Raw genomic sequence first — 15,565 nt, forward strand, 5'->3', positions numbered from 1 at the left:
CTGTACTGTAGCTGGTTACAGATCTGTAACCGATTACAGATCTGTAGCCCGCTGTTTTTATCTCTCTTCAAAATATGTTTATAGCTAGCTTATAGCCTGCTATTGTACCTGCTAGGTTAGGGTGACAGTGACATGGCTATATAGTGCTACACACACTTGCCCACATTTTAATTTTTTTTCCCCCGAACAAACCAGGATGGTCACACACTCACACACACACGCCACTTGAAGCTGGTTGCATGTGTATTTTTCATGTATCACACGCTGCACAACTTGTTATGGAATTGAGGTGCTGAGCTGTTTGTTGTTACTCTGGCCCAAACTATACCTAAGATCTTAGCTCTTCCTTCGACAGAAGATTAGGTTCCTGATTCTTGTATGTAGCCGCAGCCTACAGTGAGGGGGTTTATTGTGCATTGGAGTTTGCAGGAAAATGGAAGCTTTCGAGTGAATTCACGCCGTACCTGCGATCTAGGTTTCTGCTGCCGATTTTTTGAAGACAGGAAGATCCCTTGTGCTTGGGAAGTTAGGATACTCTGCTCCTTGAGTTTACACTAGAGATAATTCTTCGTTCTATGCCACTGACAGTATAGATTCTAGAATATACCCCTCACAGAGGTCAGTTCTATAATATATAATCGGACACCTGATTTTCTTCCTTACACGCCGATGTCGCTAGTCAATATTTAGTCAAATTCTGTTTAAGAGCCGGAAAATATCCATTTTACATTAAGGGTGTACTTAGTTTCACGCTAAAATTGAAAGTTTGATTAAAATTGAAAGTTTGAAGAAAAAAGTTAGAAGTTTATGTGTGTAGGAAAGTTTTGATGTGATAGAAAAGTTAGAAGTTTAAAGAAAAAGTTGGGAACTAAACAAGGGCTGACACCGAACTGCACGAAGTTTTGCTTTTCTTGTCGAATCGTATACAAATTCTTTAAACTTGAGATCATTTTACCGGTACCAGTTAGAGTTACTCAGATGCCTTAATACTGGCACGGTACTAAAAACCTGCATGTTTATATGTACCGGTGGTACGGGCTGCGAGTGCAAACAGAGATGCTATACAATTTTGTGTACAATATGCTCTGGCGATAACATATATGGTGGTACAAGCTAGTACTAATATCTGGGTGTCAGACAATTATGCTACGCGTCGCCAAATTTGTACTGCAAGTGTAGACACCGACTGTCCCCACGAGATCCATACAGGGATACAGAATTGGAGAAATCGCCATCGCACTCGTGCAATCCAACAACACCAACTTTGCAAGAAGACGACGGTAGGATAGTCATCATAGGATGCGACGATCGCCTACCCCTTTTTGCGAGTAAAAGTTGGAATCTAGCGAATCCCCTAGCCTTTTCCTTTCATTATTCAGACATCGTTTGGTTGGGAGACAGAGAGTAGGAGGATTTTTTTTTTGTTGGGTAGATTTATAGGTATAAAGTCTTGACATGTCATAGCAGATATTTGAAGCATTAAACGTAGAGTAGTAACAAAACAAATTACAAATTTCGCCTGTAAAATATGAAACAAATTTATTAAGTCTAATTAATTCGTCATTAGCAAATGTTTCCTGTAGCAGCAATCATGGAGCAATTAGGATTAAAATATTCGTCTCGCAATTTACGCGCAATCTGTATAATTAGTTATTTTTTTCGTTTATATTCAATACTCCATGCATGTATCCAAACATTTGATGTGACAGGGTAAAAAATTTTGGCAGGGGATCTTAGGCCCTGTTTAGTTCCTGCAACAAAAATTTTCACCATGTCACATCGAATATTTGGACACATGCATGAAGTATTAAATGTAGACAAAAGAAATCAATTACGCAGTTCGTCAGGAAATTACGAGACGAATCTTTTAAGCCTAATTGCGCTATTATTTGACAATATTGTGCTAGAGTAAATATTTGCTAATGGCGGGTTAATTATACTTAATAAATTCGTCTCGCAGTTTCCTAGCGGAATCTATAATTTGTTTTGTTATTAGACAACGTTTAACACTTCAAATATGTGTCCATATATCCGATGTGATATCACAAAACAAATTTTTTTGAAAACTAAACCGGGCCTAAGAGCATCTCCAACAGCCTCTCCAAATCGGACTCTCCAAACACCCATATAGCCAACTCTCCATCTAATTTAGCTAGTCAAACTAGATGCTCACTCCAACAGACTCTCTATTAATCCTCTCCAAAATAAAATCGGACCCACATGTCAGCCTCTCTCCCCTCTTCTTCCTCTCTCTCTCTCTCCCCATTCTTTCTCTTCCCTTCTTTTCCCCTTTCCTTCCTTCCCGTCGACAAGGCTGTTGCCGACGGCGGCCGACGCATGGCGCGCGGTGGTGCGGTGACACTGAGGCGGGAGGCGGCGCTGGCGCCATGAGGCGTGAGGTGGCGCGGGGAGGTGGGAGGCGGCGTTGGCAAGCGACGGCGACAACGATTTGGGGTGGCGGCGACGGAGCTCGGGGTGGGGATGGCGATGGCGGTGGCGGCTCGCGACGACGACCTCGACGAAGACGACGGCGCCCCCGACAACCTCAACGACATAGTGGATGGTGATGGCAACCTCGACGACGACGGCAGCCGCAACGGATGGATGAGATGGCGATGGAGGTTAGGCGGCCGGCGCCGAAGAGCGGCCCATTCTTCCCCATCTTGGCTCCTCCCTCGTCGTCGTCGCCAGCGCACCCTCCCTCACGGTGGCGGCGGCGGAAATCGTACGGCGGTGATGGCGCAGGGCGACGACGGGTGGGAGAAGGCGATGGCGCGGGGCGGTGACAGGCAATGGCGCGACGATGTGGTGGGATGCGGCACTCGATCTGTGCGGTGAGGGTGAGAGGGGAAAGCGACGTGGGACCCACGGTTGGCGAACGGCTTTGGCAAGGAGGCAGGGTGGCCAAGTTTGGCCAGTCCGGGAGCTAATTTGGCCAGCCGGATGATTTGGCCATCCGATTAGCCAGGCTGTTGAAGTGTATTTTTTCATCAAACTTGCTAAATTTTAACTTGAAGAGTTATCTAGCAAGTCTCTTGGAGATGCTCTAAACAGGTGAAAAATTTTGCAAAAAAACACTGTAGAACATCGTTTGGTTGGGAAGAGTGCATCGTTTATCACTTGGCTGCTAGCTGTCGTGTCCATGAACGATGGACGATGATGCCCGCGAGCAGAGGCAAATCCTCGTACGTGAGGTGATGGGTCGACGGCAAGGTTTGTGCAGCCCGGCCAGACGGTCAAAAAGTCGAGAGACGATCGAGAACAGCACACTGATGACTGATGAGACTTCGAGAGGTGCCCCCCAGAGACAAAATCCACTTTAATTGAGTATCAAGCTAAACCAACACAGTGTTTTCTGGTCAGTGGACTGCTGCAGTACACCGCCACAACTACCACCGGTAGCCGTAGCCTTGTTGCCGAGTGAAAACTCGGTGAGTACTGGAGAATGTAAGCAGCTGTTGCAACAAATGTGGATCACCTCACCTCACCTGATCGTTAAATGCGGTTAGAAATCCAAGAGTATTAAATATGTGATCCGAATTTTAGGCCTACAATATATTCGGATTAGTTATCTAATAGTACTCTACTTTATAGGATTAGTTTCCTATTAGGACTTCTAGATTTCTCCTATATATATCCCTTGTAAGCCGCACATGGAGGGTGCGATATCCCCTGCGTTTGTATCCAATTCCTCTATAGTGATCATTGCCGGTCGGCGCCCATGGTTTTTTCCCGTAAGGGTTTTCCACGTAAAATTCGTGTCTCCGTTGTGCATCTATTTTCATAATAAGTGGTATCAGAGTTATGAAAATCCGTTCCACAATTCCCCCGTTGTCGTGTTCGTCGTCTATGTTGAGTTCATCGTTCCGGCGATATCGATCTACCCCACGGTGTCGTGGTGACTGGTGAGTTTTCGTCCAGTTGAATTGATCTGTTGCTGAGATCGATCTTTTCTGCTGCCGCATAGATCTGTTGGCTCATCAAGTCCGACGCGGAGTCGGTATTTTTGTGCGAGGAGAAAAAGGCGATGCAGCAGCCGTCGTCCACGTCTACGCAGCCGCACGCGTCGAGGAAGCAGCAGCCGGTGTCATCCTCGAGCACACACAGGTGGAGAAAAATCAGAAGCCACCGAGAGCCATTGCTTCTGTTCTGTTCACGTGAATTAATTTTCACATACGGTTGGAAATTTGGGGGACACGGAGTTTACCAGGAATTCAAGTTCTGTGCATTGCTTGGTTCTGTCAAGGTGAATCCAAATTCACTTTCAATTGCTACGTTCACAAGCCAGATTTACCAGGAGTTTAGATACAGAGATCAAAATACTTCGTTTGATGCACCTAGAGTGTTTTGTGTTTCTGCTAAGGTTTCATAAATTATACCAGCAGATTCAGGATTTTATTCCTAAGACGAGTTTGAAGTTTAATCTACCGCTCCTGGATTGAGATGCAATATTCTCGTTATGGCAAGCGAAGATACAAGTTGGCGTAGCCATCGAGGAGGAGAAGCAAGTATTGCTGTGCACCGGAGAGAAAAAAAAAAGGCAACACATTCAAGTCGTCGAGAGGGAGCCTCGCTCCTGTCTAGATCACAAGGTGATCAAATTGTCCGGCGAATTTTGCTACCATTGTATCCAATGTACCAGAAGGTTTATCAAGGGATCTAAGTACTTCGTTTTGAGCACAACAGTTTCGCGTTTCTGCTAGGATTCCAGAAATTAATGCCAGTAGATTCAGGATTTTATCCCATGGCGAGTTTGAAGTTTGTGCATCAGTTTCGCGTCTTTGCTGGGTTCCACAATGTCATGCCAGCAGATTCAGGATTTATTCCCAATGGCGAGTTTTAAGTATGGTCTACCTCTTCTGGATCAAGGGTGTTATGGATTAATAGTCCAAGTGACTATTTGGCGCACATTGATTTTATCATCACGAGGTTCTTTGGAGATTAAAGATTTATTATGCTACAAGGGAAATTCGTATCAAGGTGGAGATTGTTAAATATGTGATCTAAATTTTGGTCCCACAGTATATTCGGATTAGTTATCTAATAGGACTCTACTTTATAGGATTAGTTTCCTATTAGGACTCCTAGATTTCTCCTATATATATTCCTTGTAAGCCGCACAGGGAGGGTGCGACAGCCCAATGTATCCCTTCGTTTGTATCCAATTCCTCTATAGTGATTATTGCCGGTCGGCGCCCGTGGTTTTTTTCCGTAAGTGTTTTCCACGTAAAATTCGTGTCTCCGTTGTGCATCTATTTTCATAAAAAAGGAGCAAAGCAAGGACGCTTCGGCCGTGTCACCGTGAGTTTGTGGTGTGACCAGCGTACGTACGCCCGCCCGGGGCTCGGCGAGTTGGCGTGGCGACCACAATAATTCCGCGGCCCCCAAACCCATGTGCCGCGCCAACACCACGGAAATCCTCAAAATCCCACACACTTTCGCCGTCTCCACCCGCACCGCACCACCATCGATCGAGCAGCCGGCACACCGGGGGCCACGGATGCCGCGCTACGCGGTTGGTCAAACGATCGACGAGACGGGAACCCGCGTCGTAGCTAGGCCGGGGATGGGCACGCGCGTCACGGGACGGGACGCGGCCGTGCGCGGCGTGCGTGCGACCTGTACGTACCACGGTTGGTGGTGCACTTGGGCGGCTGGAGCCACGCGCGCGCCCATGAGAATGATGAGATAATGCCAGGTTGCCAGGGCCGGCGGTGAGTACAGCGGCGAATGGCGAAGCACACATCTGCATTGGTGCATGTGGGGTTTGATGGTGGCACGGATAGGTGAAGTATAGGTTGAACGCGTGCATTAGCGGTGGTACGTACGAGCGCCTGAGCTGTGTAGGACACACCGGTAGCTAGTAGTACTAATGCATGCCATAGGCCACGATCGGATCGGAGTTTTTTCTTTTCAGCTGAGAAAATCGATCGATTGTCAGTAATCGTTTTTTTTTTTTGGAAATCATCCGTTCAAAAAGTGCGAACTTTCATATTGATATGGCATAAAAAATATAAAATAATAGCCTTAGAAGACTAAATCAAGGGGAAAAAACCATGCTTTATGCCTAGACTTAGATCATTCATTGCTATGGGTTAAATATGTGATCTGAATTTCAACTAATAATATGTTCTGATTAGTTTCCAATTAATTCGGAGTAAGGACTCTATACTTTCTCCTTTATATGTTTTTGTAAGCTCACCCTCCCTCTCGGATCTCTTGACCACCATATTAGTGTTATCGGATGTCGCGCCCGTCGTCGGCTCAAGCCACCACATCGAGCCCATTGTCGTTGCCGAGATCCGCCAGCCACCATACTGAGTTGGGCGGCCAGTATGCCGTACCACCGTCACTGCTTTCAGATACTAGTCTTTTTCGCGTCCACCGTCGCCTTCCTAGGACAGATGCGGCCGTACCTATGCCGCCTCGTCTCTATCACCAGCCTTGGCACACTCAGGGGATCTAGTATCCTTCACTGGGGAGGCCAGATCTCGATGGGAGGGGAGTAGATCTTGTAAGGGAGACGCCTGATCTAGCGATGCGAGCTAGCCTTCACGTGCTGCCTCCATTTGCGCATCGTCTCCGCGCCGAGTACCCAACTGTCACGTGTCGTCTCCACCTTGCTTCGCCTCCACGCCCTCTACCCCACCGTCACCGCCTCCTCCGCTAGCATCCCGTCGTTTGTCAGCTGAGGAGCGGCTGGATTTGGGCGACGCTGCCTCACGAGCCGTCTCGGTATCCAACTTGAAACGAAGACTTCGGGAGAGAGAGAGCCCCGCTATCGTTGACCTTGTAGCCTGCTAGCTTTGCCGGTAAGCTGCTCAGGCGGCAGGAGGAGGGAGGGTGTGACAGCGACAAAAGTTTCCGTCGTACAGATCATCTCTAGGGTGGGAATGACGCTCGACAAAGTGAAGTATACGTCGAATGCCAGTTGTCACTTGTCACAAAGGGTGCCGTGAGCTTGTGATTTGCCTCGATCTCATGTACTACTCCATCCGTCACATTTTAAGTACAGATTTGAATTTCCGTATCCAACATTTGATCATCTGCCTTATTCGAAAAATTTATAAAAAAAAACAAGTCACGCATAAAGTATTATTCATGTTTTATCATATAAGAACAATAAAAATACTAATCATAAAAAAAGTAAATAAGACGGACGGTTAAACGTTGGACACGAAAACCCACTGCCGCACTTAAAATGGGACTGAGGGAGTAGAATATTGGATTTTCGACGAGGTGATTGAATTTAGGCCCTGTTTCTTTCAGCTTGGGATTATTATAATCCAGATTATTGGGAGTAAGCTGAAAGAAACAGATAACTTATTGAAGTAGCTTTTTATAATCTGGAGCACAGCTTATTATAATCTGATAAGCTCATTTAGGTGAGCTTTTTCCAGATTATTGGGTGAAAAATTACCCACCATTGCCACCCCACTTCCTTTTTAGACTTGCAAACCCAATAATCTAGGCTCTAATAATGTAGGAAAGAAACAACTAACCGCTTATTCTACTACAGATTATAACAATCTAATTTATAGTAATCTGACTCAATAATCTAGTTATAATAATCTCAAGCCGAAAGAAACAGGACCTTAATCATTCGCTACACGTCTTTCTCTGTACTAACTTGTTGCTAACTCATACTGTATGTTGTACGCAGTATTTACTCTCACAATTGGGTCAAATTTACGGCGCATTTACGAATTGACGGCAGTTAGGGGCTGAATTTTTGTACCCATTCTTCGACCGAATTAGGGGGTACCTTCAGACCGAATTAAATCGCAGTTGTGGGCCGGATTTATGACCACATTTGGGCCAATTTTACGCACAATCAGTCGGTGTTTACACAATCTAAGAATAACACTTTAGGTTCCTCTCTGCTGCCGACTCTAAAATTCACCCTAAATCTTAATACCAGATATAATCCTCAAATCCCAAAATCAGTACAAATAAGGTCCCAAAGCAGTTTAGATGATGGTTTCGGCCTATATGGCACCCAAGTGGCATTGACAAAGTCAGAAAAACCGTGAAACTCACATGTTCAGTTAAAAATAGGAAAATACAAAGGACTAGGCCACGTCATCATTCCCTCTCTTTTCCCTCTTATGTCCCTTCCTCTCTCTCTCCCTTTCCTCCTCGTCGTGGACATTGTCATCAGCGGCGGTGGTGGCTGAACCGGCGAGGTGGAGGTGTGCCCGGGAGGACCTCACAGTCACGTACAAAGAGACTGACGTCATGGGCCCACCGGACCCCTCGTCTTCTCCGGCGCGCGGCATGCAGCTCCGCCGAGCCTAGTCTCAGTTCCAGCTCCGCATCCGCTCCTTCGCCGTCAGCCCGCGGCTCCAACATCATCAGGTACAACAGACTGGAGTCACACAACACTGGGAAACCATGCGCCTTCCGTGGCAACTGAAGTGACGGGTGCTTCTGCTTCTACCGCAGCAGGTTGCTCCAGTGAAGTATCCAGGATTAAAAATTAGAGTAAATTTCACGGAACTGTATGTTTTGTGGTATAAATTGCAGAAAACTACATACACTTTGACACTTGGTACTTAAGTATATATATTTTGGTTGTGTAGTTTCACAAAACCACACTATCGATGAATGGATTCACTCACGAGATGACGTGGCTGTTTCACCTAGGACGAGGTCATGGCATCCTATTATCAGCTATCACACGAAATTAATAGGATGCTACGTCCTCATCCTAGATGGAACAACCATGTCATCTCACGGGTGAATCCATTCATCGATAATATGGTTTTGTGAAATTAAGCTACCAAAATATATATACTTAAGTGTCAAGTGTCAAAATGTGTGTGGTTTTCTGCAACTTGAACCATAAAACATGTAGTTTTATGAAATTTACTCTTAAGGGTAGGCTTGAGCTAAAAGAACTAAGTTAATTTATGGGTTTGCATTAATTTCTTAAAAAGAAAACAATAGAAACAAAACGCAACGTCTTTTTCAACACTAGGGTCTAAGGTGGTGTTTGGATCAGGTACTTAACTTTAGTCTTTATATTTAGACACTAATTTAGATTATTAAATATAGACTACTTACAAAACTAATTACATAAATGAAAGCTAATTTGCGAGACAATTTTTTTAAGCCTAATTAATTCATAATTAGAGAATGTTTACTGTAGCATAACATAGGCTAATCATGGATTAATTAGGCTCAATAGATTCGTCTCGCTAATTAGTCCAAGATTATGGATAGGTTTTATTAATAGTCTACGTTTAATATTTATAATTAGTATCCAAATATCCGATGTGACAGGGATTTAAAAGTTTTTTAATCCCATCTAAACAAATTCTAAGTCGTTCGCCTTCTCCAGCAACTCGATCGGGCACAGCGACGTGATCACACACTTGCACGCAACGCACACAGAATCAAAAGCAATACAGAAATCATGCATGCATGGCACCATCTCCACTTGTCTTAGCTGCAATCAATGTACCAAATTACTCCCTCCGTTTTAAAATATTTGACACCGTTGACTTTTTAGTATGTGTTTGATCATTCGTCTTATTCAGAAAATTTAACTAATTATTTATTCTTTTCATATCATTTGATTCATCGTTAAATATACTTTCATTTACACATATAGTTTTACATATTTCACAATTTTTTTTAATAAGATGAACGGTCAAACATGTGCTAAAAAGTCAACGGTGTCAAACATTTTAAAACGGAGGGAGTAATTCAGTAATTCTGTACTGTTCAGTATTCATGAGTGTAAGAGGCTAAGAGTGATCAGAGTTCAGAGATATGTCTCAAAAAAGATTTTGTTGATGGTAAGTATTACTTTCTCCGTTTCACAATATAAGACTTTCTAGTATTATCCACATTAATATTAATATAGATGCTAACGAATATATATATATATATATATATATATATATATATATATATATATATATATATATATATATATATATATATATATATATATATATATATATATATATATATATATATATATATATATATATATATATATATATATATATATATATATATATATATATATATATATATATATCTCTAAATAGTAGTCTAAATTATCCACGAATCTCAATGACCAAGAAAAAAAAGAATTGGTAATTAGTGCGTAGAATACCAGGAATCCAAAAGAGAGATTTTTTCTTTTCTGCCTTATTCATTCAATTCATTTCAAATAAGACGTATCTTGTTCAAGCCAATAAATAGAGCTAGGGTTAGAGTTAAAGCAGCCAATAGAAAACCGAAATAACTAGTTATAGTAAGCATGAAAGGGTTAAATTCCATTTTTTTTACTACACTACATATGTTGGTAAAGCACTTACCTAACTTATGGAAAATTCATAATTCATCGGTTATTTTAGATAATACTTAAAAAACAAGATAGAGTAAGATACAGAAGTGTAAAAGAAAATGGATTCATCAGATGGGGCATGAGTCCCTAATTCCGAATCAAGAGATTTGCTGTGTAATCTGTCAATTGAGTAAAGTAATAATATTAAGAACTAGATCAGCTAACCCCAGTGAAAAATAAAGAATTGAATTTGAAAAAGTTCTTTCTATTTTGGTCTTTTTAAATAGGATGATTTAACCTTCTTTTTGGAGCGAACAGTCGAATATTCCCCTATTCCTTCTTATTTTAATTGATTGTATTTCATATGGAATAAGAGGAGAAGAAAAGCATTCCACGACCCCTCGAGGGTCTCCTTCAAAAAAGGAAATCTTTCCTGAATTTACTTTTTTTTAATTCCTTTTTCGAACCCCAATCAAAGTCGATTCGAAGCACTTCTTTTTCCATTACACTATTTCGAAAACCTAAGAACTGGCAAAGTTCCACGCTTGCAGTTTGGTCAAGAAAGTTAGTAAACAAGGCAAGGGTTGATTACGAATCTTGATTCTTCAAAGAATGTTTTCTCTCTTTCGTAACAGATTATATACTATTTGATTTTCTATTTATTAGATATTATATTATGCTAACCAATTAAATTCTTTAAGGGGAAACGTTGGATTCGAAGGGATAGCTTTCGCATCTACTTCTCTTTGTATTGTGTCAGTATAAGAATATCTTTCCTAAATTCTTTATCCAAACTTGTTGATCATTAACTTAGATTTTCCCAAGATCTTGAGCCCTATTCCGAATTATTCTACTATTTCGAAGCCGTGAAAATTAAGTAGGACCCTCAAAATTGAGGTTTTCTATTATGCCTTGAATACCATATAGCTTACCCTATAGACAAGGAACAAAGAAGAGAAAAAAAGAATTCTGTTTCGAGACCAAGCGAAACAGGATTGTTGTGCCATAGGAAGGATAGCTATACTAATTTGGTATACTCAAAATACACCTTTGGTATAAAATTGACAATCTCACAAGGATGAAATATCAATAATTTTCTATTTACTGGTTGATCCCATCTTTTACGGAATCAATTCCTTTTTTGAATGTACAAAAATTTGGGGAGCTCAGCATGTCTGGAAGCACGGAAGAACGTTCTTTTGCTGATATTATTACCAGTATTCGATACTGGGTTATTCATAGCATTACTATAACTTCCCTATTCATTGCGGGTGGTTATTTGTCAGTACGGGTTTAGCTTATGACGTGTTTGGAAGTCCTCGGCCAAACGAGTATTTCACAGAAAGCCGACAAGGAATTCCGTTAATAACCGACCGTTTTGATTCTTTAGAACAACACGATGAATTTAGTAGATTCTTTTAGGAGGCCCTCAATGACCATAGATCGAACCTATCCTATTTTTACAGTGCGATGGCTGGCTGTTCACGGACTAGCTGTACCTACTTTTTTTTTCTTGGGATCTTTATCAGCAATGCAGTTCATCCAACGATAAATCAAATTCCAACTATAGAACTATGACACAATCAAACCCGAATGAACAAAATGTTTGAATTGAATCGTACCAGTCTATACTGGGGTTTATTACTCATTTTTGTACTTGTTGTTTTATTTTCCAATTACTATATATATATATATATATGAATGACTAGATTCGTTAGTATCTATATGAATATGAGCAATGTTAAAAAGTCTTACATTATGAATTGGAGGGAGTATCAGTGTTTTGATGTGAAAGCTCTAAAATAGAAACGAGCGGCGGAGAGAGAGAGCAAGATTGAAAAGGCTGTTAGTGGAAGAAGATGAACACGAGCATGTCGGAATCGATCATGTGGAAGTTTTCAGCCGGGAAGCAGCGCAGCTGCGACATCGATGGTGACGAGGGAGCCAGCGCGGTGTTGTGGTCGCAGGTTGAGCCGTCCTTGGTGTCCTCGACGCCGTAGTCGTCGATCCCGCAAGCTCGGTGCTCGTCGTCCTCTCCCCATCTGCTGCTCACGCGTGCTCGTCCTCGCCGGAGAATAATCATTGGGAGGGGTTCTGGTTCTCCTCCTCCACCACGACGGCTAGCGGGACATGAGGAGGAGAAGGCCAACTCGCCGGCGGCCGCCCCGGGGGGCGTCGTCTCCCGGTGCATCGTGCCGCATCTCCTCAACATGTACATCGCCTATTTGTTGCTCTGCTCCGCTCTGCTTGATTCGGCAAGGTCGGCGTCAGTGGCGGCGTGCGCGGACGACGAGGAGCAAAGGCAGACAAAACGGGAAAGAGATGAGGTGATCAAGGAAATCAAGTGGGTCTCACTGTTTTTTCTTTATTTCGAACCGGATACTCGTTGAAATGTGCGTCCTACTATTTTTTTAAAAACTTAAAGTGCCATATCAACGACACGTAGGTATCACGTTATACGAAACCACCTTCCAAACCACATTGGGATATTATTTGTACTGGATTTAGGAGTTGATAGGAAACGCTCCATATCTGATATTGCAGTTCATGGACGAATTTTAGACCCGGTGATAAATTAAGATACCTAAAGTCTAAAGTGAAGTTCTTCCCACAATTTATGACCTTATGAGTTCTTCCCACAATTTATGACCTTATGAGCAGTACTGGGCCCAATGGACGCACACAACTGATCCAAATTGTCATATATACTTGGACTGAATTTAACTTCTGCCAAACTAACATGCAATTATTGGCCGAATTTATGTCCACCTTCGGGCCAAATTTACATTCAACTATCTATGGGCTGAACTTACGGTCATTTAAATGGGAATTCAATTACCTGCCTGATTTTTTTTGTTTGGCTGTTTATTCTTGTTTCCTCTCTATTCAGCTAAGAGCAGGTGCAATAGCAGACTATAAGCCAGCTATAAACATATTTTAAAGAGATAAAAGAGGAGAGAAGAGTAGCGGGCTACAGATCTGTAGCCAGCTGTAGCACGAACTTCAAGATCTAATGTGTGTATGATAGGTGTGACCAAGTATTAATAGTATAGTAAGCAACTATTGTATGAATTGGCTATAGATATTTTGGAGCTTGTACTCGGCTATACTATTAAACTTGCTCTAATGATGCAGCTTATTGTCGGTAAACACCCGAAATGCATGGTTTGGAGTGCTGAGCTACCCGACTTTCTCATTTATTTCATTGAGTTAATGGATTCTCCCACTTATTATAGCCTTAGCTTAGATGGAATCATGGAATGCTTGATCACGGGAGCGGGGAGCGAGACCAAGAGTGGCCTGTGCCGGCCTGGGAGTGGGAATCAGAGGTTGGAAAATTGAACCCACTTTATAACCCACGTCAACATGGCCACATAGATCCATTGTTACAACAAAACACATACACCAGGCCTCCGCGGTCGCTCTCGTGTGGGCGGCTCGGAGGTGAAACCCTAGCCGCCCGCGCCGCCACCCCCGCCCACTCACGCCACCTTGCCACCGCCGGAGCTCGCCGCCGGAAAGCCACGCGGCCAGCCGGGAAGGCGGCGGCGGGGCCATGAGAACCGGCAAAGCTCATCCTCGGCGTGGGAGGACGGAGCGGCGCGCGACGGTGGGGGGCTCCGGCGGCCGGCGACGGCAGGGGCGCGGCGGATCCGGCGCCCCTGGAAGCGGATCCGGCGAGGGGACGCGGCGATGCGCAGGCGGCAGTGGAGGATGGCCGCGGGAAGGAGGTGGTGGCGACGGTGGCGATGGGGCGGCGCGTCGTCTTCGGCTAGGACGCGGCGGCGGCGACTCCTCCCGGCGTAGAGGTGGCGGATCCGGCGCCGCCTCCGCTGGATCCGGCCGGAGAGCGTAGATGGAGGGGTGGCCAGCAGCTGTGGACGCCGGCGCTCGCGGAGGTGCGGCCGCAGCGGTGGAGGCCGGCTCTCGCGGAGGCGCGGCCATGGCAGCGGGGGAGGCTGCGTTTCGTGGAGGCGCGGCTGCGGCTGTGGACGCCGGCGCTCGCGGAGGCGCGGCCGCGGCGGTGGAGGCCAGCGCTCATGGAAGCGCGGCCGGCGACGGCGGAGGCCGGCCCGCGCGCGAGGGGCAGCCGGCGACGGCAGAGTGCGGTGCAGCGCGACGAGGAGCAACGGAGGACAGCACCGGTGAGGTTGTTGTGGTTGGAGGATGGAGGCGACGGCGATGCGACCAGGCGGCCCGTTCGTACACGGGTAGCTTGGTTGAGGCGGCGACGATGGTAACGCCATGAGGGGGCGTTGAAGCCTGCGGTGAGCTTTCTTCCAGGCGTATGTCCTCTTGTGGCCGTAAGATGGCCACGCTGGACAGGCTAGTGCGGGGGAGAGGGGATCCATCCTTCTCTCTCACCCTCTTCCTCTCCAACCCAACCACATGGATGGAGTGGAAGCGCAACGGAGGTCGAGACTCTTCTTTGATGGCCGGCCGGCGGCGAGGCGTCGGTGCGGCGGCTGCACGTCGAAGGGGATTTGCTGGTGGTTCCGCTGAAGCTGACATGCATTCTTTGGCGCGGGAGAGCAGAACAATGGGCGAAGACCTAGCCTTCAGGCCGGCAGCGGTGACGCCTGTGGGCGTCGCTTTTCTCTTGGGACGTTGCTTTGTTTTTCCTCTCTCGATGGGTTCTTCGGGTGAAAACCACGTCCTGTTAGGACGAGCGGCGGCGGCGCTACTGGCGTCGTTTCCTCCTTGGAGGCGTCGTTTTAGAAGACCCATTCCTTAGGGGTGTTGCGTGCGTGTTATGTTTTAGCGGTAGGATCAGACGTAGACGTGTGGTGTGGTTGTATTTTTTTTCTTTTTCCTGTTTATAGTCTCCCAGGACTATAGGCTTGTATTTTATTCATGCTCTATCAATAGAAACGTCGCACTATCTTGTGCGGGTTGTTTCAAAAAAAAAAAAACATGGCCACATGGGCCCTAGCTTGCACATGTAGTGAGGAGAAGACGAGGAAATTATACACGCGAGCAAAAAGAAATAGTAAGAGTATACTCGATCTAGTTTTCATGGTACTCCCTTCATTCGAAAGTCTAAGTTGTATTTTCTCCGGTTCCATATATTTTAACGTTTTGGATAATAACATTGTTCCCAAAATATATCTTTGACTACTTTTTATTATAATATATATAATATAATAAATAAATGCATTTTTAGTTTTATTATAATAATACTTTATAAAACAAATATACGTATCTTTCTCTAATGCCTTTAAACTAAATGTTTTATAGTCATTGATAGACAAAATTATATAA

Source organism: Oryza sativa, chromosome 7 (assembly GCF_034140825.1).
Source record: "Oryza sativa Japonica Group chromosome 7, ASM3414082v1".
NCBI lineage: Eukaryota > Viridiplantae > Streptophyta > Magnoliopsida > Poales > Poaceae > Oryza > Oryza sativa.